The 25,791-nt window shown below is 37.1% G+C and overlaps 2 long non-coding RNA genes across 3 annotated transcripts; both read right to left on the bottom strand.

The window, feature by feature from the left end:
* Nucleotides 1-3,014: 3,014 nt before the first annotated feature.
* On the bottom strand, nucleotides 3,015-12,354 carry LOC131536009 (uncharacterized). The gene is made up of 5 exons (XR_009269806.1): nucleotides 9,795-12,354; nucleotides 6,341-6,468; nucleotides 5,978-6,088; nucleotides 4,687-4,761; nucleotides 3,015-3,505 (listed from the first exon to the last, which is right to left on the bottom strand). It is a non-coding gene; the product is annotated as an uncharacterized LOC131536009 (long non-coding RNA).
* Nucleotides 12,355-17,214: 4,860 nt separating this feature from the next.
* On the bottom strand, nucleotides 17,215-24,420 carry LOC131536008 (uncharacterized). 2 transcript variants are annotated; one of them, XR_009269805.1, is made up of 4 exons: nucleotides 20,320-24,420; nucleotides 19,793-19,843; nucleotides 18,171-18,426; nucleotides 17,215-17,975 (listed from the first exon to the last, which is right to left on the bottom strand). It is a non-coding gene; the product is annotated as an uncharacterized LOC131536008 (long non-coding RNA). The 2 variants fall into 2 exon arrangements; XR_009269804.1 differs by having other exon boundaries at nucleotides 17,218-17,975; nucleotides 19,793-24,420.
* Between the last annotated feature and the right edge of the window lie 1,371 nt (nucleotides 24,421-25,791).

The following is a 25,791-nucleotide window of genomic DNA, read 5'->3' on the forward strand; positions in this document are numbered from 1 at the left end:
TTAGCTGTTGTTATTAACAGCATGAAGTGCATTAAACATTATATTATATCAAGGTTTCCCAAACTGATGTTTGTGAAGGAACTGCAGGGGGCTAATGAGTTTAATGAAAAGCTAATAATGATTTAAATCACAATTAATATATATATATATATATACACACACATACATACAGGTGCTGGTCATATAATTAGAATATCATCAAAAAGTTGATTTATTTCACTAATTCCATTCAAAAAGTGAAACTTGTATATTATATTCATTCATTACACACAGACTGATATATTTCAAATGTTTATTTCTTTTAATTTTGATGATTAGAGCTTACAGCTCATGAAAGTCAAAAATCAGTATCTCAAAATATTAGAATATTTACATTTGAGTTTGAATAAATGACCATCCCTACAGTATAAATTCTAGGTATCTCTTGTTCTTTGAAACCACAATAATGGGGAAGACTGCTGACTTGGCAATGATCCAGAAGACGAACATTGACACCCTCCACAAAGAGGGTAAGTCACAGAATGTCATTACTGAAAGGTGTGGCTGTTTACAGAGTGCTGTATCAAAGCATATTAAATGAAAAGTTGACTGGAAGGAAGAATTTGGGTAGGAAAAGGTGCACAAGCAACAGGGATGACCGCAAGCTTGAGAATACTGTCAAGCAAAGCTGATTCAAACACTTGTGAGAGCTTCACAAGGAGAGAACTGAAGCTGGAGTCAGTGCATCAAGAGTCACCACGCTCAGACGTCTTCAGGAAAAGGGCTACCAAGCCACTTCTGAACCAGAGTCAACGTCAGAAGCATCTTACCTGGGCTGTGGAGAAAAAGAACTGGACTGTTGCTCAGTGGTCCAAAGTCCTCTTTTCAGATGAAAGTAAATTTTACATTTCATTTGGAAATCAAGGTCCCAGAGTCTGAAGGAAGAGTGGAGAGGCACAGAATCCATGTTGCTTGAAGTCCAGTGTGAAGTTTCCACAGTCAGTGATGATTTGGGCTGCCATGTCATCTGCTGGTGTTGGTCCACTGTGTTTTCTGGTGTCCACAGTCAACGCAGCCATCTACCAGGAATTTTTAGAGCACTTCATGCTTCCTTCTGTTGACAAGCTTTATGGAGATGCTGATTTCATTTTCCAGCAGGACTTGGCACCTGCACACACTGCCAAAGGTACCAAAAGTTGGTTCAATGACCATAGTGTTACTGTGCTTGATTGGCCAGCAAACTCGCCTGACCTGAACCCCATAGAGAATCTATGGGGTATTGTCAAGAGGAAGATGAGAGACACCAGACCCAACAATGCAGAAGAGCTGAAGGCCACTATCAGAGCAACCTGGGCTCTCATAACACATGAGCAGTGCCACAGACTGATCGACTCCATGCCACGCCGCATTGCTGCAGTAATTCAGGCAAAAGGAGCCCCAACTAAGTATTGAGTGCTGTACATGCTCATACTTTTCAGTTGGCCAAGATTTCTAAAAATCCTTTCTTTGTATTGGTCTTAAGTAATATTCTAATATTTTGAGATACTGATTTTTGACTTTCATGAGCTGTAAGCTCTAATCATCAAAATGAAAAGAAATAAACATTTGAAATATATCAGTCTGTGTGTAATGAATGAATATAATATACAAGTTTCACTTTTTGAATGGAATTAGTGAAATAAATCAACTTTTTGATGATATTCTAATTATATGACCAGCACCTGTATATTAAATGTTAAAAACATTAAAATTAAAGCATTTTAAAATCAATTAAAACAAATTACTAAAAAAATTCTATATTTTATTTGTTTACCTGCATTTCATGTGACCATAACCAATGTCAGAGAACCAATGAACATGCAAAAGGGATACTTAATTATTAAAATATTTATTTTAAAATCTCAGAAGTACTTCAAGTAAATATATTAGGTGAAAGAGGATCAAATGACAAAAAAGTTTTTGAATTTGTGCATTTTACTGTTTGAAAGACAAAAGCCTTCCAAAGACATAGACATACATGGTTAAACAGCCTACAGGGTAATGATTCAAATAAAAATGAATGTGTTCATCATAAGTAGATGCAATGTTCTTAAACCTGAAATTATTTTTGTAAATCCAGTGGTCAAACTCTGTGTTGCCACCTGACTAATGATTGATCTCTGTGTGAATGTCCACAAAACCTGAAGCCTTTCTGAATGTATATTAGCAGCAGGCTATTTTAGAAAGGAAAATTTAAAAGATGAAAAAGATTAATTGGGGGAAAAATTTAATTCTGAATAATCTATTGCTATTATGTAAATAATCATGTAATCCATAAAAAAGTAACTGTAGTCTGATTACGAATATTTTAAAATGTAATTTAATCTAATTACAAGTACTTAATTTTTGGAATCTGATTACGTAATCCAGATTACATGTAATCAGTTACTACCCAGTTCTGGACAGGGATTAGTTTAAATCAAGACTATAGGTCTTAGTTTTGCTTTTATAAAAATGCTGTGTGCATCTTGAGACAAAACAATGGCACTGACATATTGCAAGGTATGTCATTGCAAGTTATTTTCAGTTAAGACAGCTCACACTTGCATTTTAGTCTGGGACTAGCCTTAAGCCTCGTCTGTGAAACCGGGTATATAACAGACATTATTTACTTCTCTACAACTGTTAAACCTACAAATGTCAATGATTTTTACCATCTTTTGCATAAGTGCTTTTTCTGATAATTGTCTTTCCAGTTTGTCTAGTTCCTCCATGGTTTTGAGAGGAAAGACATCATCCTCACTGTCCACCAGCAGCACTGGAGCATTGGAACGGCTGTTAGCTGCAAGGGACTGGACCACTGAAGTTAGATGATTGATCTTCATGTCCAGTTTGTTGAGTGCCTCCAGAATCGCCCTCTCAACAGCTGAAACACAGTAGGTTTATCTGGGAGAGAATTTTATTAAACTATAAAATGTATAATTATACAAATTTAGTATTAATTTAATTAATTTAATTAGTAAATCAATCAATGTAGCACGCACATGAAGACAGGGAGGTGACGGCAGTGTGTAAATCGAGTTACTCCTCCCTCTTCTGGTAGTTTTACTGAGATTTCTTATCCAGTGCGAATTGGCCATTAATATCACAGACATCATGTGGTAAATTAACATTACTCCATCTACCCTTGTGAAACTAATCCAGTCCGAATAGGGCTTAAGGCTCTGTGTATTAACTGCCGCTCCATTTGAAAACAGGTGATGGTGATTTAGTGCCAATCACAGAACCGTCTTTACTGACGAGGTGTGAATGATAATCGCATGCGATTAATTGCACAGCCCTATGAGACATACAGCTTACTTACTGATGGATTGAACAGAAAATGCTGAATTACCTAGTGCGAGGCTCGTGTTTGCAGTAATTGTCCTTTTGATTTCTTTTACTAAATACTAATTAATGCTTTTTTTACCTTGAATGTTAGGTGAGTGATCACCCCAAGCATCTTGAGGCGCGTCTGCCTGAGAGAAGCTCATGGGAACATCTGGAGCTGAGAATGATGGTATTGGTAAATTTAGTTTGTAATTAAGTAATTTTACATGACATTTTCATTTTTAATGGCTGGTTTTCATTCATTAAAGAGTCTTGCAACTTCTGACATTAGGCAGAATAAGCACATGACTAAACATCTACAGTGTGTGCGTAATTATTACGCATGCATGTATCTGATCAAATTTTTTTCCAAGTACATTTTACCAATTACAAACCATATCACATAACCACAAGCTATGTGGTCATGAAACAGATGAAGACTGATTTTTTTTAAAAGTTTTTGATTGGATATAGATAGTTCAATTCAGATGACAGTGACGGTGACGAGGGAGTCATGGTGTGAGCTGCTACTAACAATGAGCAAGACAGACCTTTCAGGGTAAAAGATGGACTTAAAATTAACTCCCAAAACTTACTGCCAGATTCTAGAGACAAATTCTGATACAAGAGGATGTGGTGGTCCTTCAAGAGCCAGTCTCAACCTATGTTTATAAAGCCTTTTAAAAATCGGTTTTACAACACTTCGGCTTGTGTTTCATCTTATTTAGGGGTCATTTTTCAGGACTTTACCTTAGCAAAGACTGACACATTGTACTTGTGCTGGCACTGGAGGCTAAAGCTCGTGATGGCTTCAAACTTAATCCTTCACCTTAATTACTAAAGATAATGCAGTTAATATATTTTCTTCTCAACCTGTTTTTTGTGATCCTGCTTCACTAATGAGTATTTCTTGTCCAATGGTCACACCTCAATTTTGCAATTGCTGTAGTGTTGCATCTTTCTCCTGGACATTTAAAAAAAAATTTTTTTGTACTTTAAATTGTGAGTTAAATCTCTTTTTTGGCCAATTTTATCTGTAAAAGAAAAAATGCTTATTTTTGCACACCTGAAAACAAAACGTTTTTTACTTCCAGTGCTCTTAACAATTATAGAACACTTATAAATTATTAGTAGTTTTTGAGATTGTTATTTGGAATTGGTAAAATGTACTTGGAATAAAAATATGATCAGAATATCAACTTGCATAATAATTGTGCACAAACTGCATGTCAGCGGTGTCTGTTCGGTGATCAGAAACTTGACCCACCCTGTCATGGAGTCAGCCTTTTGAGTTGTCATAAATGCTGTGAATTTACAACTTTTACATTGTGTTTACAGTACTCATGTAGAGCACGTTACCTTGACAGCTGAGGAAAGTCTCAGAACAGGCCTGCTGTGGCTTTTCCATGGCCCTTTGGTGGCGATTAACAAATGCTGTTGAAAGAATTGGTATGTAGATGTGTTACGTTTACCTCACAAAACAAGATTTTGTACTACACAATGCCTAAATAAAGCTTGAGAGTGCTATTGCTTCTAATTAGCAATCAAATGTTTATTATTAAATCATGGTTAGTATGTAAATCCTCAAGTTATGAATGTAATGATAGTATTTATGTCCAAACTGTTAAAATGGCAATAGAATTGGGTGAAGCTGAAAAAGAAAAGAATGATGTAAACCGACAAGACACTGTGCAATACATTGATTTTACCATGGTTAAGGAACATTCATGAGCATGGCGCAAAGTGCTTAAAACATCCATAAATATCAGTTTTCTAAATTTAAAACTTAAAATTGCTGAAATAGTTCACTGCTTTGCTTGATGTAAGCAGAGCAGAGTCCTGCACGGGTCCTGTTTGATAAACCCGCACCCGCAGTAGTTAACCGAATACCCGACCCGTTTTCCGACAGCAACACTAATTTAATTCCGAACCCGACCCGACCCGTTTGACATAAAAACCGCGACCCGAACCGCACCCGCATTAAATCTACATCAGGCAGACAAAACACCTTTATTTTATTTTTAATGTAACAAGCAATTAATAAGTCATTCTGAGTTAATGCGTTAATATTTTAATAATAAATTTAATAATAACATTTAACACACGCAGCCCAACAAGTTAACAGAGAGAGAGAAAGCACCATTCAACGTGTAAACAATATAAAACTATTATGACTAAAGCTTTTATTCAAACTGTGAATAGATTAACTACAGAAAAGGGAGCAAAGAGCTCCCTTTAATGTAATCACTAGACTTACAGCTGTCAATCAATGTCAATACAGCTGTCGATTGGCTACAGTGCTCAGTGTTTGCAAATCCCGCTGTAGAAGCCCGGTCTTCAGACAGAGCGCGAACACAAGCAGGACAATTTGAAAGGAGCTGCCTATCAGCGTGTACTGGATTAAGTCGAAATAGTCTTGGTTATAATTGTACCCGCAACCCGCCCGTGCCTGTCACCAGTCCGACCCGCACCCGCACCCGCACCGCACCCGACACGTCAATATTATTCCACCCGTTACGTCAATTTTTGCGGTTCACCCTCGTGCAGGACTCTGAAGCAGAGGTCGTACAACAGGTCCTGAAAAAAATAACACTCAGCAGTCAAACACTTTTGTCCAGCAGTCATTTGACTGGTTTTATTGTATTTTTACCTTTTGTCTTGATGCGTTTTAGGGGTGTTAAGAGCTTTTGGTGCAGGTGGAGCTTTCTCTTTTTTGTGGGGGGTATCATGAGGCTCATCATCTGATGTGTATTTTTTCTTTCTAAGAGCAAAATAAGGGAATTAGATTATTTTACAAAACTGGATTATATAGATAATAACACTGGCATGTTTGTCAATTGAAAGAAAAAAATAAACTTTAAAAAACAATAAGAACAATGTATTTTCCTCTCGCAATTCAAACTCCAAAAAGGATGCATACTACTGTACTTTCTGTGGTATATATACAAGTCTTCTGACACTGTACAATAACTTAAGAAGTTCAGGCAAAGGGTTAAGACCAACACAGACGTACCATTGGAAATGTTTGCCTTTGCAGCTTTTGGTCTTCTCCATAAACACACAAGATGGCCAAATTCATCCCTCTCCACAAACAAGACAAGACAAGAGTTCGACAGGCCTTCCTTTGCTCTTCCTTTTTAGCTGAAACAAAGAAAACAGAAAATGTTGAACCTTTGAAGGACCTTAGCCTCCCTGGCAGCTTCTTCAGGTTCAGCACTGGGAGCTTCCAGTACAAGTTACCTGTTAATATTAGCAGCTTTTTGACATAACTGATCAAAATTCGATTCTGAGCTTTGAAAATATGCCATGATGAAAAAGAGAAAGGAAGAAAGAGAGCAAAAATGTGTAAATTAATTATGAATAACAGTTCAGAAAAATAGGCAAGGAAAAGCTGACATAGAGAGAGAGAGAGAGAGAGAGAGCGAGTGAGCTGTTGATAAAGTGGCGGTAATGTGGAGATTGTGGACTCCTACAAATACCTGGGGGTCTACATTGACAATTAGCTTAACTGGTCTAAAAACATGGAGGGAATATACAGGAAGGGACAAAGTCAACTTTATTTTTTGCGGAGACTTAAGTCCTTTAACGTATGCAGTAGAATGCTTAATATGTTTTATCAGTCTGTGGTTGCTAGTTCTCTGTTTTATGCTGTGGTGTGCTGGGGCACTGGTATGAAAGGGGGTGATGCTAAACGGCTGAATAAACTTATCAAAAAAGCTAGTTATGTCATTGGACAGGATCTGGTTCCTCTGGAGGTGGTTGTGGAGAAGAGAATGATGCACAAATTGCTAGCCATCATGGAGAATACCACCCACCCTCTAAATCAGTGGTTCCCAAACTGGGGGGCGCGGAGTTATGATAAGGGGGGCGCGGCAAGGCTAGTGTACATACAGTCAGCCGATATTTATAGGGACTCACCGAAATTTCAAAAGAGAAAAACGGTCCAATGAGCCGAAAATATCTGCCGCGCCGCCCGGCAGTATTCAGCGCGCGCTCGGTCTCTCTCTAATCACTGCCGTCGTGACACTCCGCTGAATATTCCGCTCTATGAATGTGCGCAAAGCAAAGTCCGCTCAAATAACGCGCCGACAGAAAATTTCTATGTATACTTGTTCCTTTTTGCAATAGCGCTATTGTGATGTAACATGCTGTAGTACAGCTGTACTGCACAACGCTGGTAAAATGACGCCACCCTCTCGTGACGATATGCTCTGCTCACGTGCTCTGATAATAATAGCTTTGTATGACTATAAAAAAAGTTATATCCGATTCTGTTTCATAGAACTGAATAAAAATAATATATTGATTGATATTTAATATTAATAGGCTATATTTTCTGTGCAATTGTATTGCGTTACTTTCAATAAACGTGGTTATTTTATTGGCTTGTGATTTTTAAATTCAGTATCATTAAAATTGAGTTAAATTAAAAAGTCTTACAAAAATGACTTAATATTATTTAATAAAATAATAAATAATTATTACAAAGCAGTTTTAGTTTCGGCCATTGATGTCACCTCTGATTCAACAACGAGGCTTCAGTTTAAGTTTCAAGGCATTGGCTGCATTTTGGATTGGAGTGGAAAAGGACTACCCATTGCTGGGCAGGAGAGCCCTGGCAATACTCCTTCCTTTTGCCTGATTGCACTGACTCCTTCCTGATTGTTGCCTCAATCAAGACAAAATACAGATCAAAGCTGGACATTGAAAATGAGCTAAGAGTGGCAGTCTCACAGCTGCATCCCCGATTTGAGAGGATCTGCAGCACAAAGCAAGCCCACCCCAGTCACTGAAAAGACTGTGGGACTAGTAAGAATAAGTCTAAATCCTGCAGTTCAAAAATGTTCATTTTTGAACTGCAGTTTGAGAAAATCTGTTGAAAACAATGAATACTGTTACATAGTTAAAAATAATAATAATTATAAATACATGTTGAAGATGCATGCTTTACTTGTAATGCTTCTACTCTAAAAGTGACTAGTTCCTTATTTATTTATTTATTTATTTTTTCAGTAAGTTGTCACACACTGAATGTGTGTTAATTACCATTAATGAATTACAATGTTTCAAACAAATCCTCCTCGAGGTGTGTTTATGTGTATGTGTGGGTGTGGGGGTGGGGGGGTCCTTCATTTTTTTTATTCTGCAAAAGGGGGGCCCGGCAGAAAAAGTTTGGGAACCACTGCTCTAAATGACTTGCTTTTGGCATTGCGTAGTAATTTTAGTTGGAGACTGATTTTGCCTCAGTGCAACAGTGAACGGTATAAAAAGTCTTTTGTACCCACTGCGATTAGACTGTATAACACATACCTCAGGGCAAAGGTACCTTGACCTTTGACCATCTAGCGGCACGGATAGTTAAATTTATCCCAGTATACATAAACATATGTTTATATACTCTGTATATTTTGTATTGTGCATTTTTATTATTTTATTATATTCATTTTTATTTATTTATTGTGTGTTGTATGGTGTATGTCTAGCTGCTTATGCAAATTAATTTCCCTGCGGGGATTAATAAAGAACATATAAACATAAAGAGCAATAATAAACAATGATTTTGTCATGTTATTGCAGCTTCACACACTAAGGAGTTCCTGTGTTTCTCATTGCTAGGCTATTTACATTATGCATTTTTTGTGTAAATGCACATAAAGTACATGATCAGCATTAAACAGCCTGTGTAAAAAAAAAGTGTAAAAAAAATTTAAATGCAGTCTATAGTATTGTGATTGACTGAAAAAAAAAGGTTATTTTTAAATATTTGACAAAAACGACAGAAACATTTAATAAGGTAATTATATTGTTATAAACGTTACCCTTACAAAGGTTAAAAAATGCTCCTGGAAGTCTGTTCTGGGGAGAGAGAGTGGTTTGAATATGATCAGGGTCATTCTGGCCATTCATTCAGGGCTGTTCTGGGTTTTAACGAGTACAAATACAACATTAGGCTGTGAAGTATAGTCTCTTGGAAATGTAGAGAACAGGCTTTCCTCAGCTTTCCTTAAGGCTTGCTTTGTCCTGTTTGCAGTTGGCTACAAAAAAAATATATAAATATATATATATATATATATATATATATATACAATCAGTCCACAGTTTTATGATAAGCTATGAAATCCTTATAATCAAGTGATGATAAACTTACTCTTTGTAAACAAATAGTGAAATTAAAGAGAGATGCTTTAGCTCCATCCCTGATACTGACAGTCAGACACCGTCTTGTCAAAGTGCTCACTGTACATATTGTGCTCATAACACAATTTAGTGTATGATATAAACTACAATACAAGTTAAAACTTAATAAGAATTCATTTCAACTTTGATTTCTTATAAAGTCTCAGCTTTCACTGCTTACTAGCCATATCCCTAGCTATTAATAGTCTGACACTGGTGGCTAATTAAGCGGTCAACATAATGCTAAAAATGACCAAAAAAAACATCCAGAAATAAGTGTTCAGTCTTACCTGTGAAAGATAATACCCCGAGATCTGTTTTTATTAATGTGAGACGGTCTGTAGATGCTCAAGCTGCCGACGAGTCAGGTATGTTTTCTTCTGTCCCGGTATGAGATTTATGGAGAGTTGCCCGCACCAATATGGCGGCGACGTTGACGTGCAGTCGAGCGGCCAATGAGGCGTCTAGGTATTTATTATGTCTATGATCCTTCCGATTGAGATGGCCTTCAGCGACGTTTGATGACGTGACAGCCGAGATATGCAACCTTGTAGGATGCATGCAGCCTTCCGTTTGAGAAACACCCACTGAAACAGTCGAAGCAAATGTGAGGCTTCGAAGCAATTCGACACCCGTCTCTACGGTGACACCTAGTGGTCATTTTCAAGTATTGCTCTGAAACAGTTTCGACAGAGAAGCAGTTAGGCGAATATACGAATTATAACCTATGTTGTGTTAGTCGGTTCACCGAGTGGTTAGTGTTCATAACTGGAATGCTGTCACCCTGGTTTCGAATCCCGGGTGAAGCAGTAATTCATAAAATTATAATAAGCATTTAGAATTTGTGTTTTTATTGTTCTGCTATTCTAATGTGTTGAAACATCGGTCTGACATCTGAATGAACTCTTTATGAATAAATGTTATTTTGGTCATGAAAAATGAACATTAATAAAAGACATCAAGCCACAATGTCTGACTTCTTTTTTTTTTCTTTTTTTTTACATATAAAGATTTTTATTTAAAAATATGGATTTTCTAAACAGTGTCTCAACACTTTGTGATCTGAATTAGATTTCATACAATGTATGCCTTGCTTAGATGGCCTAGCAGTGTCAATAGCAGGCCTAGGTACAGGGACGATGTTACCATCCTCTGCACCCCCCAAAAAGGGCAGGATGAGTGCTCCTCAAATGGCCCATCATGGATGATGTATTGGCTAGCTGCCTATCACAATACATACATCTCACTTTATTTTGTGTTTCCAAATGGAAATGCTCCCACACCACAGATGCACGGCATCTCTTGCATGGAGCTTCCATTATTATGTAATCTATCAATATTAAATAATCTATGTATCAATTAGCCTATGATATCCTATCTCTAACTTGCTGTGCTTGTCACTATCTAACTTATATTAATGTATATGTATGCCTATATGAATGTATCAGTATATTTATCCTAATTATCTGTCAATGTCTATAGCCTATATCTATCAATATCTTAATAACTTTTCATCTAGCCTAAATATAATTAACAAGATTACACTATAAATATCACTATATCGCAAAATCTTTCTCCTCTCACAAAAACCCACGAAGTGAAGATGCGTTAACTTCATTTTTATACTTTGTGAGAGTAAGGTTGAGACAGATGTGCGATTGTGTGATTTGTTCCCGACCCTGTCAATCAAACGCTGATTCGGCAGGTATGCCACGTCTCGAAACAGTTGTGACACGCCCCGATGTTTCGAATCGCCTTAGTCACGTGACATGGGTGTTTCGAATCACGCTTCGGAGCAGTGTTTCGAAACATCTGCGCTTCGGGATCTTGACACTGTGTCGAAACATCAGCTTCGCGTCAGCCATCCCTACTTTACGGTCGTATGAGTTGGAGGACTTGTTGTAAGGTTACGGCATCGGCCTCGTTTTCTGTACCGCGTAGGATAGTATCAACCTTATCAGCAGCAGCAGCTTCAAGGGCAGGCTTTACAAAAACACTGAAAGGGTGTTGTTCGTTTCATATTTCCTTTAGTGATTCACATTAGTTAATTTCAAGTTTGCGCACTCAGTGCTGCGCCAGAGTTGCACAATAGCAAAAGTCCTCAACAGAAACACGGCGTGATTATCAAAAAGAAGGTGCTTGCAACACAGATTGGGTGAATTTATGAATGAACGTGTGAAATGTCTGTCACAAAACGATGTTGTTACGTATCCGCGCGCTTTTTTAAGTGAATATACGCAAATCCTTGACCTTTCCTAGTGGGTATACGGCTTGTACGTATCATTGTAGACTACACTGGGCTTATCTGATTCCCGTGGTCTTGTCCCGATGGAGCATTTTAATTTATAATTTAATGTATTTGTTATATTTGTGTTTTATTCATTATTTGAAGTTTTTCATTTATTGATTCATTAATTTGCTATAATTGTAATGTATAGTTTAATGCATTTATTGTTTCTCGGTCTATCTTTATAATATATATTTGTTTGTTTATGATCATTTAAATTTATAGTTTAATTCATTTAATATATTTCTGTTGTATATATATATATATATATGTCACACTGCCACTCCAGGGTAACGCGGAGACGTTGGTACGTGGAAACAAATGATTTTATTAACTATAACTTTAAACATACACCTCTTGACATGAACGATTGACATTTAAGACAGCACAAAGACTCGAGGGAACACAGGACTTAAGTACACTGGGGAAAACGAGATAATTAAAGACACAGGACTGGAAACGAATTAACTAATGATGACATAAACTATGACACGGACAGGAACTCCAAATAAGGACACGAGAGGAGGGGAAAACACAGGACGCGGAGACACAGTCTGACAATATATATATATATATATATATATATATATATATATATATATATATATATATATATATATGTGTGTGTGTGTGTGTGTGTGTGTGTGTGGCGGCTGCTGGTCTTTCAAAGAGGGAAGCTCATTTTCGGCCTACATCATAAAAATTGTCCATTTATTTATACGTAAATCCTGCCCTATGTTCCTTTTCAAGAAAATGCTCTTTGACCCTGTCGTACCAACTAGGCGTCCTTTCCAGTGACGCTAGCCTAGCCTACTGTATGAATGAATGAATGAACAATCTAAAAAAAAAAAGATATTAAACTCGACGGAGGAAATGTGGGAATTAGGTTAAACTGAAACAAGGAATGTGGTGTATAATAGGGTTGTCATGATACCATAAAAATGTCTTACAATACTATACCAACTTAATTTATAATTAAATTCTACAAAATTAATCAAAATTTAATAAATAAATAGATGTAAGTGAAAACAGACAATATTATTCTCAGAATACTTAATTAATGTGAATGAATGACTAGCTATTGTTATCCATGAAATAACTCATCTTAGCACTGCACAGAAGCTGCATGAAGTGACATTTAGATGTGGCATTTATTCATTTAGACTGTATTTATAATTGCATAAATGTTATAAGATTAATGTTTTAAATACTAAATTCTGAATATAGAAATATGTTGGAAAATAATGTAATATGCCTACTTTTAGACGGGAAACTTAAAAACGGTCAGCAGGTGGCAGAAGTTCGTGATTGAATCGCTGAGTCATTCAAATGATTCTTTCAAAACGGCTGAATCCTTCAGGAGCGAATCAAATGACTGTTTTTATGAGTGGCTCAGTGAATCAGTGATTCACCCAAATCAACGCGGATTTGGATTCGAACACAGAAACGAAACAAAAACAGCACTCTACTCGTGTCGTATTGCCTAAGTGTCAGGAGCATTTTTTGCTCGCATATCTTGACATTTCCGAGTTAGCAGCATGTATATTAAAACATAACATTATAAATAAATAAAAAAATATATATAATGATTGATAAGAACCAAATGCAAAGCCGCTATGGGACTGAGCTCGAATAGCTTCAGCGTCAGCGACTTTTTTATAGTACACAATCGCTGTCAATCAAAAGGAGATACAGACCCTCCAATCATCGCGCAGAAGCCCGGAGTCCAGGCCAGCCCACTCCTCCATTCACCCCAGAGACGCTGAGCGTCCGTGGGCGGGACATAATCGCAGCATTTATCCAATGACCGTCTAGTTTAGAAGCGCTGAAAAAAACTGTTCAAAGCAGCCCCATTGAAGTCAATGGACGCTGGGCTTCAACAGAGAAATACACTGAAGCTACGGGAGTGTATGAGAAGGAAATCGAGTCAGCGACCTGCTATATGTAGCTGATTCTGAACGAACTCGTCTTCGAGATGAACCTGTTCAAACGGTCAATAAAATGTTAACACAATAGTACATATTTGACCATTAATTTTTTTACATTATAGGGGAAGCCGAGCTTCCCTTGCAGTCTTATAGAAATCCCCACTGATATTATATATATATATATATATATTAGAATGTATTTATTCATTTTTTCATATTTGTACATTATTATGTTTTAATTAAAATTTTAAATGTATAAATGTATTATATTTCTATTTTTATACTGTTGCAATTTCTAACAATAATAGTATTATCTAGTTAGGTATTTTATTATATTTTTAGTTATTCTGTTATATTTTTAGTTTTATTGTATTTTAGTCAAGGTCATCACTGGGGATCTGTCTCTGGGGGTCATCTGGGTGTCCTGGTCTCCACTGACGATCAGGGCTGTAGACATCATATGATGATAATTAAATTGTTACTATTACTTTGGTTTGGATGTTTTCTGTATTTTCTAGTACGGAGAACAGACACAGTCTCTATAGAGTGATATCTAGGTGAAAGAGTCTCTATGTGCTGAGAATTAACTGACTTCTGTGACGTGAGGTGGCTAGCAGACAGTTGGTTTAGCCAGTCTGTCTGCTTCCTGACCTGCGCCCCAGTTAGTCAAATAAAAGAAAAAGGTGTTGTAAAAGAAAGGATTTTTGGAACAGTGCCTTGACAAAGGGAAGCAATGAACTGGAGTCTGTTTAACAAAGTGGCGAAGAAGCAAAGACACGGCTGCAGAGAGAAGAAGAGGGAGGGGCTGATGGATTGTCAAATACCCTCCAGAAAGAGCAGTACACACTTCAGCATGGAGAAAGGCTGACTTAAAGCAGGAAAAGGTGAATCTTTCACTTGAGACTTTTCCTGAGGGTGAAGAGAACATCCTGAAATGCAAAACTCTGGCAGGAGCAATCAAAAGCCAGACTGAGTAGAGACAGAGAAACAACGGAGATCATACATCACAACATCAGGCCTTTGAGTGCCATTACAGACAGATCACCCAGTGCAACCGCCAAACAGCTTCAACATCCCTTCCCTTTGCGTGCACAGGTGCTACATATTTAATGATCACTATAGAGACTGCTTCAAATTTTGTTAATTATTTTATTAACTTTTTATTAATCTTAATTATTAACTGGTCTCACAGCAATTCTTTGAATTCTGTGTTTTAACTAACATTCTCAATCTAGGTACCAATAGGTACCAGTCCCGCCTTATGTCTTAAGGAATTTCCTTAGGGAATTTCCACAGACAGAAATGGGTGCTTGACTCACCAATCAGATAAAAACTTCATCATTGTACTATTTTATTGTTGGTGTAACGTTTTTTTTTTTTATTATATAATGAATTAACCTTAAGCATTGATCCACGAAAAGATAACGTTAAAGATCAAGATGCCAGAATGCGACATAGTTGCTGCTGAGGTAGGGACTCTCTTGCTCTTTCTTGGTTTCTTTGTAATAGCTGTAGATTTGCTCATTAATTTTTAATTTGGGTTCAGACGTGTTGCAGCTGCTGCTGGTTGGCTGCCCACTATAGGCATAGGCTCCAGGACCTAAATCAAAAATGTGAGGGGTGGTTTCACTTCTGTGAGATACTGTACCTCAGATGGAAAATTTTCTTGTTTCATCTCATCCAAATTGCTTTCTGAGGCGAGCTGAACTTCTGTCTGCTCCATCAACAGAGAAATTAAAACTGTATCACACAAAGTACTTCATCATAAGTATGTGATTAGCAATCTGCAGCCATAAACATACACTGAAATCATCTGGTATCCTTTTTAAGGACTGAACACAATAATATATCTATTATATAATCAACATGGAATGCTAAATTAATAATAATTAAACATTTAGTCAAAACACATGCACAAAAACCCATCCTGAAATCAGCCAAGTAATTAAACAGAATTAATCCATTACCTCTTCACTTTGAAGATGTTGAATCATGTGACTTGCATCCCTGAATGTGGAGAGCCAGCAGCTGCAGGTGCATGCTTTTGTTGCAAATTCGGCAAGTAGCCTTTGGCATTTTTTTTATTATCTGGCCTCATTAGGGAGAGGATTAAGGTCCAGTTCCTCTTACAGAGGAATTGCATGCAGCATTGTCATTCCCGATGCAGAGGCAAATTTGATTTGGGATCCAGTGTAACCTTCTGAGCCTGGAGGAATGATGTTTAGCCATCTTACACTGCAACCCCTATAAACAAAGATAGCATTAACATGACAATTTTTAAAATTTTTATATATAACTCAAAACTGTTAGTTTTTTTTCCAGTTTTACAAAAAGACAAACAGACTACCTTACCTCTGAATATAGGTACGCCATGTCCATTGCAATTGAGATATATACATTTACATCATAAGATTAAAATGCTTTTGCAGTCTTGACATGTTCTAGATGCTACATTTGATCTTTTTTTCTTCTTCGTGTATTGCATGTCTTCTGAACATGCTAGCAAAGGCCTTACAAGGAAAAGAAAATGTAACTTTTTTTTTTTTCAACATAAAAATGTTGACAGGTAAATGCTCATTAGAAATAATTTTACGTTTAACTAAGGTTTTTTTTTTTTTTTACTTAGTAATGTCAGCTGTATAAAGTAGGAGTTTGACTATGTACATGGCAGAGTGCCTGCAAATGAAAGCTTTGAACTATTTTTTGGTATTCATGCTCTATTTGGCCAGCAATATGCACCTGGCAATGTCCTGATCAATGGTGGTATTTGTCTGTCTTTGTTTTGGTACCGCTGTCAGCTGCCCATGACCCTGCACTTGAACTTGTGGAAGTGGTATTACAGGACTCTGATTTAGGCTGCATTCCACTCCACCTTTAGACATGCACTCACAAACTTCCCTAAGCACTTCCCCGCTGAATACCCGCTGCCATTTTGAAGTGCATTCCACTTCGTGAAGTGGACAAGGGAAGTTTACATGGACAGACCCTCAACCCCTCGATTTTGACAGAGGGAGCGATTCTGCTTCATATGCACACTTCAGGCCGATCCATACCCAGGTGAAAAAGAAATGTATTTAAATTGTGCTTTTTCAGACACACTTAATATATTTATATTATACTATACTAAGTGCATATTAAATATATTATTTTGAAACAACTTTAAGTATATTAAGTGTATTTCAAGATATGTTTAAGTTCAATTTTAATCTATTTGTAATATATTGAAATTGTGTTAAATTGGAACCACTTTAAGTATATTTAGTGCAATTTAAGTGTATTTTTTAATACTTCATGAACTACAGTTAGAGTATATTTGAAGCATCGTTTTAATGTGCTTCAAGTACATTTCAATTGTATTTCAGCTTAATAGAAATGCATTAGCATTACACTACTAGTATATTATATTATATTTATTAGTATTATATTTTTCAGTATATACACACGTACACTTTGATATCTAGAATAATGTATTATATATTGTGTACATTACAAATATTCATAAAGTACATTAAAAAAGTACAGCAGCATATATACTTTGGTGAAAAACAAAAAAACATACTATTAAATGTATTAAAAATGCACTTGAAATACAAGTATGTTTATAGTATATTTGTATTACTACAAACATACTCAAGTACATTTTAAAACATTATACAAAAAATATAATAAATGAAACAAGACTGAAATGCTATGGAAGAGCCATCTTATCCATTTGTAGAACATTTCAGTTATACCTGTATTACTGAAAAGTAAAGAATTTTACATCAATGAATAAATAAAAATACAATGCAATTTTCTGAAGAAAATTTTATTTTTTACTGAAAAACAAAGTGCATAGGTGAATAGGTGTGTGTGCAAAGACTGAAGATGATAAAGTTCAAGCAACAGAATAGGGAGGGATGGAGGGGGTTTTGGAGGTGGACGAGGAGATGGCGTAGGGCTGGTGAGAGGCAAAGGTGTGGGATGATGGCAGGATGTGGTGAAGGGATGGTGATGGGAGGATGACGATGATGTCCTGGCGGCTTAGATGGTGTTTGGCACATGGCACAGACCCAGAGCATCCCAGTGCTGACAACACACGGCGGAGTCGAGGGAGCGAGGAGCCAAGATGTAGATGGTGTGGCTGCCGACATCTGGGGGCCGACTGATGGAGACAGAGCTGGTGGATCTGAAGCCGCAGACTAAGGGCAAATGGAGCTGAGCGTCGTCACAGGTTCTGGAGACCTGGGCACAGCCTAGTCAGTAGTGCCTTGCAGCTTTAGAAGAAAACAAAACAGAAACAAAATTAGATAACAGATTTTTACATGAATGACTGAAAAGAAGCACAAATTAGCCACCTGGAATGGACACATTGCTAACGTTTTTCTTCCAAGATTGACCGAATCCTCCTCTATTAGGCCCGATTCAAAAATCTCTATAACAGAGGTGATACGACATTAAAATATACTTACTATTCCTTTGCTTGTCTCTGCACTCAGATTTCATTTTATCTTCTATAGCAGCTGATCTGAAAAACAACAAATGTTAATATTTCTCACACGCACAAAAAAAGGCAAATGGTGATTGATGATTTGTTTTCTATTTAGGAATGACAGAACAATGTACCTGATCGGAAATATAGTCAAAAACCTTACCAGTCTCAGCAGTTTCAGATGTACTGTATGCTTTTATAAGCAACCCTTCTTACAATTTAATCTTTGTTCTTATCTGTAATGAGAAATATATATATTAGAAAATAAAGTCATAAGGTTGTCAAGCTTGAACAAATATAGACACCAATCAACCAACACTACCACAGTTTGCTGATCAGCTCAAGACAAAGTAATTGTATGTTCATAATCATGGTTTTTCAAAGATCATTAACCTTATTACAATGAAGCCAAATTGTTCAGGAAATCAGAAATAAATATACTTCATGTTGCAAATAAAAGAATGTTAATGTTAACTAATTTTATTTAATTTTTTTTCTGCCAATGCATGTGTCAAAAACATGACTGGTACAGACAAATAACTAGGGGTGGGCGGATCGATCTTAATATCGATAGTATCAATACCAACGTTGGTATTGGTATCGGATCGATACTAGCCTGATTAGATCGATACTTTAGGTTAATTTCCTCTCCTCTACACTTAACATATTGCTTAATACATTCAACAAAGAATAGACATATCTGTGTGTTTATATACCGCTCTTTTCACGTCTCGTATGCAAACCTTACTGCTCCTCCTGCTTTAGTGTTTTGTTATGCCATTCGTGACTCAGGGCTCCATGCAAGCCGGATATTATGCTACAGCGAGAAATGGAGCAGTGAGAAATTCGCTACTGTGGCAACAGCACCAAATTTATTCACCTTTTCAACGTGAAAGTAAGCTTTTTCATAGACTGTATGTACAAGACTTCCACTTCCTTAGGCACGGTAGGGAAATCATGAGAAAAATAAACCAAAAATAGTTTGCAATACCAAGCTTTTGTACAGTTAAAAATCGCTGGAGCGGATGAGACTGGAAGCCAGACCCATTAAATTTACGAATTTGGCCTTTTTATACAGTCTTCAACCATTAAGCCACGTTGTTGTTTTTTCTTTATAAAGTTTTCTATCAGAGGAAAACACTTAACATGCATGCACTTTATGCTCATATGCTGGGCTGCTTGCCTGCATATAGTTTGCATCATCAGTATACTGAGTTGGCCTTTCAATATTACTTTCTTAATGCATTAGTCCATGTTAAGTTTTTTTTCTTTATAACTCTTTTTATGGGAGGAAAATGCTTAACAGGAAACTTTACGCATTGCTTTCATATTCTGGGCTCCTCTGCTTGCAAACTCCTTTCAGAAAGGCAAATATCCACATAGCTTTAAGGTGAATATAATATTTTAGTCATATCAACATAAGTTATTGTTAATTTTCAAAGTGTAATTGGTCATTTAAATGCATGTTATTAAAAGGAAAAAGTATCGGTATCGGTATCAGTATCGGCGATACTTGCCCTGTATTTACTTGGTATCAGATCGATACCAAAATTTGCAATATCGCACACCCTACAAATAACGTTAATTAAATACAAATCTTACCTGAAGTCACAGTGAGGTACTGAAGCCAGACGCCATACACGCTCGCAGAAGCTGGTAAAAATAAGAACATACCGCTTTATGCCATGGTCTATCTGAATACTGGATTCTGATTGGCTGGCAGGTGTTGATTAAATTCGTTGAACTGCACAGGTAGTTCCAGGTCAGTTTATTCACGTTCTATATTAATGCGCTTCCTATAAACATTGGTAGTAACATACAGTTACAGTTAGTAATACAGACGAAAATAACCGTCATTTTTATCGTTCCGGTCAAATATTGCAGCACGAATATTATTAACATCTTTAATATGTGAATGCTGGGAAAAGACCATGGCATAAACGGGATAATCAACGGCTAGCTGTGCATTAAACGATTTGAATGCACTCCGCTGCGTGTCGGGTGGTTCTTCGCCTCCACGTCGTGCATTCAAATCGTTTAATGCACAGCTAGCCGTTGATTATCCCTTACATATTTTCTAATTAATTTCATAGTTCCCCCAAAACAATTTGAATTCTGCCATCACTCACCTTTAAGATGCTCCAAACCATCTAAGACTTTCGTTCATCTTTGAAAGAAAAGCGGAGATATTTTAATGAAATCTGAGAGATGTCCCTCCGATGAAAAGATTCATCAAAGATGTTCACGTTTCAAAAATTTAATCGCAAAAAACATTCCAAAGTAATCCATAAAATTGTGTGGTTTCCTCCAAGCGCCCTAAAGAGACACGATCACTCTATATAATATAATACTGTTTAAATTTAGACTTATATTCACATTCAAGAGACATTTGCAGGCACATCATATTTGATTTACTACCTCTCTGCCGCGAGCTCATTATCATAAGAACCAATCAGAGCCGTTCAATGGCTCTGGAACCAATCAGGTTTAGTCTGTGTTGTTTGAATTTAAACACAAATAAAAGTGTTTTTTTTTTGTTGTTGTTGTTTTTTCTCATTTCAGATATGATGTTGAAATCCTTGTGGGAATTTCAGAAATATATATTAGAAAATAAAGGCGTCAAGCTTGAACAAGTTTATAAACACCTAGCTTATTAGGTTGGCTTGAGAGAGCCAACCTACTGATCTGCTACTTAAGCTTATTATTAAGTTGGCTTGAGAAAGCCAACTTACTGAAATGCTGTTTAAACTTCTTATTAAGTTGGCTTGAGAAAGCCAACTTACTGAAATCCGTCTTAAACTTATTATTAAGTTGGCTTGAGAAAGACAACTTAATAACAACTTATTCTGCTTCTTCTTCTTCTTCTTCTTCTGGACAAAACTTCGGTTCGCTACTCCTCCTGCATCGTTTGTCACAGACCCATGAAAGAGGTGTCATATCGACCGGCTCATTAAGGACATGTGGGCTATATCTTTTCTAAGTGATTGGACCTACGATGTTCGCACAGCGGACGAAAAAGCGGGCAAAAAAGTCCCATTGACTTACATTGGTGGAATGTTCGTGAATTTGAATCTCAACTGTTACTTTCTCACACACACACACACACACACACACACAAGCAGGCCCTTAAGAAGCCCTTCTCTCTCTCTCTCTCTCTCTCTCTCTATAACTCACACACACTCATTTGACTCCTCTTTTAAGTAACCAATAAGTAATGACCTATGACCTTCATAGCGACACCCTAGCAACCACTTACAGCACCCTAGCAACCACCCCATAAACCTCCATTGAAAACAGATCAAAAGGGATATCTTTGGATAAAAGTGTCATATAAACATGCAGGTTTTGCTCTTTTGACTCGTGATCGCAAACAGGACTTCCCTCATGAATGCTACACATACTAGCAGTGAATAGCTACATGCTAATAGTGATTAGCTAAGTGTTAAATCAGGCTAAGAACTTACGAATAACTATAAATCTACATAGTAATGATGTGTGACAACTACCAACCACTTAGCAACACGATAGTAACCACCCAGTTATAGAGGTGTGCTATATCTTTTATAAGTAATTGAGTGTACGATGTTCATCTGGTGGACAAAAAAATTTGGGCGAAAAAGTCCCATAGACTTAACATTGGCATAAAATTAGTGAGATTATATCTTTGGATCAGGAGGTCACAGAGACTTGTGGGAGGGCTCATTTGACTCAGCCTATCAAGCAGCCAATAAGTACTGACATGACAACTTCATAGCTATGCCCTAGCAACCACTTACAGCACCCTAGCAACCATAAAAGGACATTAACAAACAATTTTTAGCACCAAAACATTGTAGAAACAGGGGGTTGGGCTCTGTTGATTCAGACTGTCAAATAGTCTTTAAATACCATCCCATAAACTGTATAGTCACACCATAGCAACCATTTAGAGTACCTTAGCAACTGAACAAACACATGAATAAGCAATTTCTCAGCACCAGAAAGTGGTATAGATATGGGGTGGCCTCCTTTGTTTGGGCTGAAAAACCAGTCTGTAAGTATCACCATGGCTACAACCTACCAACCATATAGAGCACCCTAGCAACCGTATAGCAACATAAAGAAGCCATATCTCAGCTCCACAACATCATACAGACATGGGAGTTGGCTCTCTACAATCATGCTGAAGGCTCTACTGATGGCCTAGTGCCGAGTTTTGCCACTGCAAGCACCACTCACATTTTCTTCAGGAAATGTACATTCTAGTTAGTGGTGCTTGCCAAAGGCAAGGCATCACTATTGTTCTCTTGCATACTTATTATTCTTCTTCTTCTGGACAAAACTTCGGTTCGCTACTCCTCCTGCACCGTTTGTCACAGACCCATGAATGAGGCGTCAAATCGTGCGGCTTATTGAGGAGAGGTGTGCTATATCTTTTCTAAGCGATCGGACCTACGATGTTCACACAGCGGACGGAAAAGCGGTCAAAAAAGTCCCATTGACTTACAATGGCGGAATGTTCGTGAATTTGAATCTCAACTGTCACTTTCTCACACACACACACACACACACACGCATGCCCTTAGAGCCCCTTCTCTCTATCTCTCTCTCTGTCACTCACACACACTCATTTGACTCTTCTTTTAAGTAACCAATAAGTAATGACCTATGACCTTCATAGCCACACCCTAGCAACCACTTACAGCACCCTAGCAACCACCCCATAGACCTCCACTGAAAGCAGATCTAAAAGGATATCTTTGGATAAAAGTGTCATATTAACATGCAGGTTTTGCTCTTTTGACTCGTGATCGCAAACAGGACTTTCCTCATGAATGCTACACATACTAGCAGTGAATAGCTACATGCTAATAGTAGTTAGCTAAGTGTTAAATCAGGCTAAGAACATACGAATAACTCTATAAAACTACATAGTAATGATGTGTGACAACTACCAACCGCTTAGCAACACGCTTACTAACCTCCCAGTTATAGAGGTGTGCTACATCTTTTATAAGTAATTGAGTGTACGATGTTCGTCTGGTGGATGAACAAATTTGGGCGAAAAAGTCCCATAGACTTAACATTGGCACAAAATGAGTGAGATTATATCTTTGGATCAGGAGGTCACAGAGACTTGGGGGAGGGCTCTTTTGACTCGGCCTATCAAGCAGCCAATAAGTACAGACATGACAACTTCATACCTATGCCCTAGCAACCACTTACAGCACCCTAGCAACCGTAAAATGACATTAATAAACAATTTTTCAGCACCAAAATATTATAGAAACATGGGGTTGGGCTCTGTTGATTCAGACTGTCAAATAGTCTTTAAATATCATCCCATAAACCGTATAGCCACACCATAGCAACCATTTAGAGTACCTTAGCAACCGAACAAACACATGAAAAGCAATTTCTCAGCACCAGAAAGTAGTATAGACATGGGGGTGGCTTATTTTGTTTCGGCTGAAAAACCAGTCTGTAAGAATTACCATGGCGCCTGTGCAGCTACACCCTAGCAACCATATAGAGCACCCTAGTGACCGTATAGCAACATAAAGAAGCCATATCTCAGCTCCACAACATCATACAGACATGGGAGTTGGCTCTCTACAATCGCGCAGAACACTGTAGGATCTGCCCAGCGCCGAGTTTTGCCACTGCAAGCACCACTCACATTTTCTTCAGGAAATGTACATTCTAGTTAGTGGTGCTTGCCAAAGGCAAGGCATCACTATTGTTATCTTGCATACTTATTAAGTTGGCTTGAGAAAGCCAACTTACTGAAATGCTATTTAAACTTCTTATTAAGTTGGCTTGAGAAATGCTAGAAACATGTTAGCGACATGCTAGTCACTTGCTAATCATGCTAGCAACATGCTAGTGGCATGCTAATCATGCTAGAAACATGCTAGTAACTTGCTAATCATGCTAGCAACATGCTAATCATGCTAGAAACATGCTAGCGACATGCTAGTCACTTGCTAATCATGCTAACAACATGCTAGTAACATGCTAATCATGCTAGAAACATGCTAGCGACATGCTAGTCACTTGCTAATCATGCTAGCAACATGCTAGTAACATGCTAATCATGCTAGAAACATGCTAGCGACATGCTAGTAACTTGCTAATCATGCTAGCAACATGCTAGTCGCTACGGATGGGCGTTATCTTATCGTTTGCGATATACCGTTAAAAATGCTCCCCACGATAAAAATTTGTCTTCCAGCGATAATAACGATAAAGTCTAGTTGTTGACATATAGTTGTTGAAGGTGGACTTGAAATTGAGGGTTTATCGCTAAATGAGGAGCAAGGTTATTTTAAGAAGCGAAAAATAAAACTAAGACAAAAACGATTGATGAAAAACTATTTCATAAACTGAAATAAAATAAAATGTCAAAATATTTGATAAACGAAACGAAACTAACAACAGTTATTGATTAACTAACTGAAAAAATAATAATAATAATTAACAAAAATAAATGATCGTTTTCGTAATCATTACGTTCTCATCCCTTGGCTGAAAAATATATGAGCTGTGTGGCGGTTTGGGAAATACATGTAAATGGCGCATCTCTGGCGGAGAGGCAGCGGTTTAAAGCAGAGTCCTGCACGGGTCCTGTTTGGTAAACGTGCACCAGCAGAACTTAACAGAACACCGACCTGTTATCCGACAGCAGCTCTAATTTATTTCTGTACCAGAACCGTTTGACATAAAGACCGCGAGTCCCGAACCGCACCCGCATTAATCTACAACATCAGGTAGGCAAGCTTATTAATTTTCTCATATAACACAAGCAATCAAACCATCATTAGGCAAGTTGGTGTTTTGAATAAATAAAGATACGCAACATGATAATTAACAGAAGAAGAAAAAATGAGAACGCACCTTTCTGTAAACAATAAAAAGCGTGCCATAACATCTTGTGATCACTGCCAAACTTTTGAACAAATAAATATGCAAAGGCTAAATCACGTCATACACACGCTTATAATTCTTCATAAATAAAGAAAATAACATATTCAAATGTGAGCCTTTAAATAGGCCTACGATTGCCGTTATTATTGAATTTCATTAGTCCCAGTTATGATTTATGCGCGGATGTTCACGGAAAAGTGCGCAAGGCACGACAGTTACAATATCACGATTATGGTTAAATAAGAAAAAAGACATATAACCAAATTAGGCTACGTTTATTTTCATATTAAATATCTCAACACACCATTAGATATGACATTAAGTGCAACTTGTGTAGATTTATTTAGTAAAAGGCTTGCATCCTTTGGTGTATATTTATATAGGCTACTTTTACCATCTTTTCAATCTCAGCATGGGATAATTTTGTCGCTATAGCGTTTACCTCACTAAGGTTAAATTATGCTAAGTCTTATTGCCATTCATCAATTATTAGCATTATTTTATATTATTATAAGCAATTTCAACATTTCTTTTATGCTGTAGCTACTAATATAATTTGTTTGCTCAATAAAAACAAAGATGCTACATATTTTGTGTAAGGATTGCTTATTTCTTTGTTAACTTCAATTATAATCATATTCCTGTTGAGGTAGTTTGTCTTAATTCAACATGAGGATTTGTTTACTTAAAATAAC

This window comes from Onychostoma macrolepis, chromosome 03 (assembly GCF_012432095.1).
Source record: "Onychostoma macrolepis isolate SWU-2019 chromosome 03, ASM1243209v1, whole genome shotgun sequence".
Classification (NCBI taxonomy): Eukaryota; Metazoa; Chordata; class Actinopteri; order Cypriniformes; family Cyprinidae; genus Onychostoma; species Onychostoma macrolepis.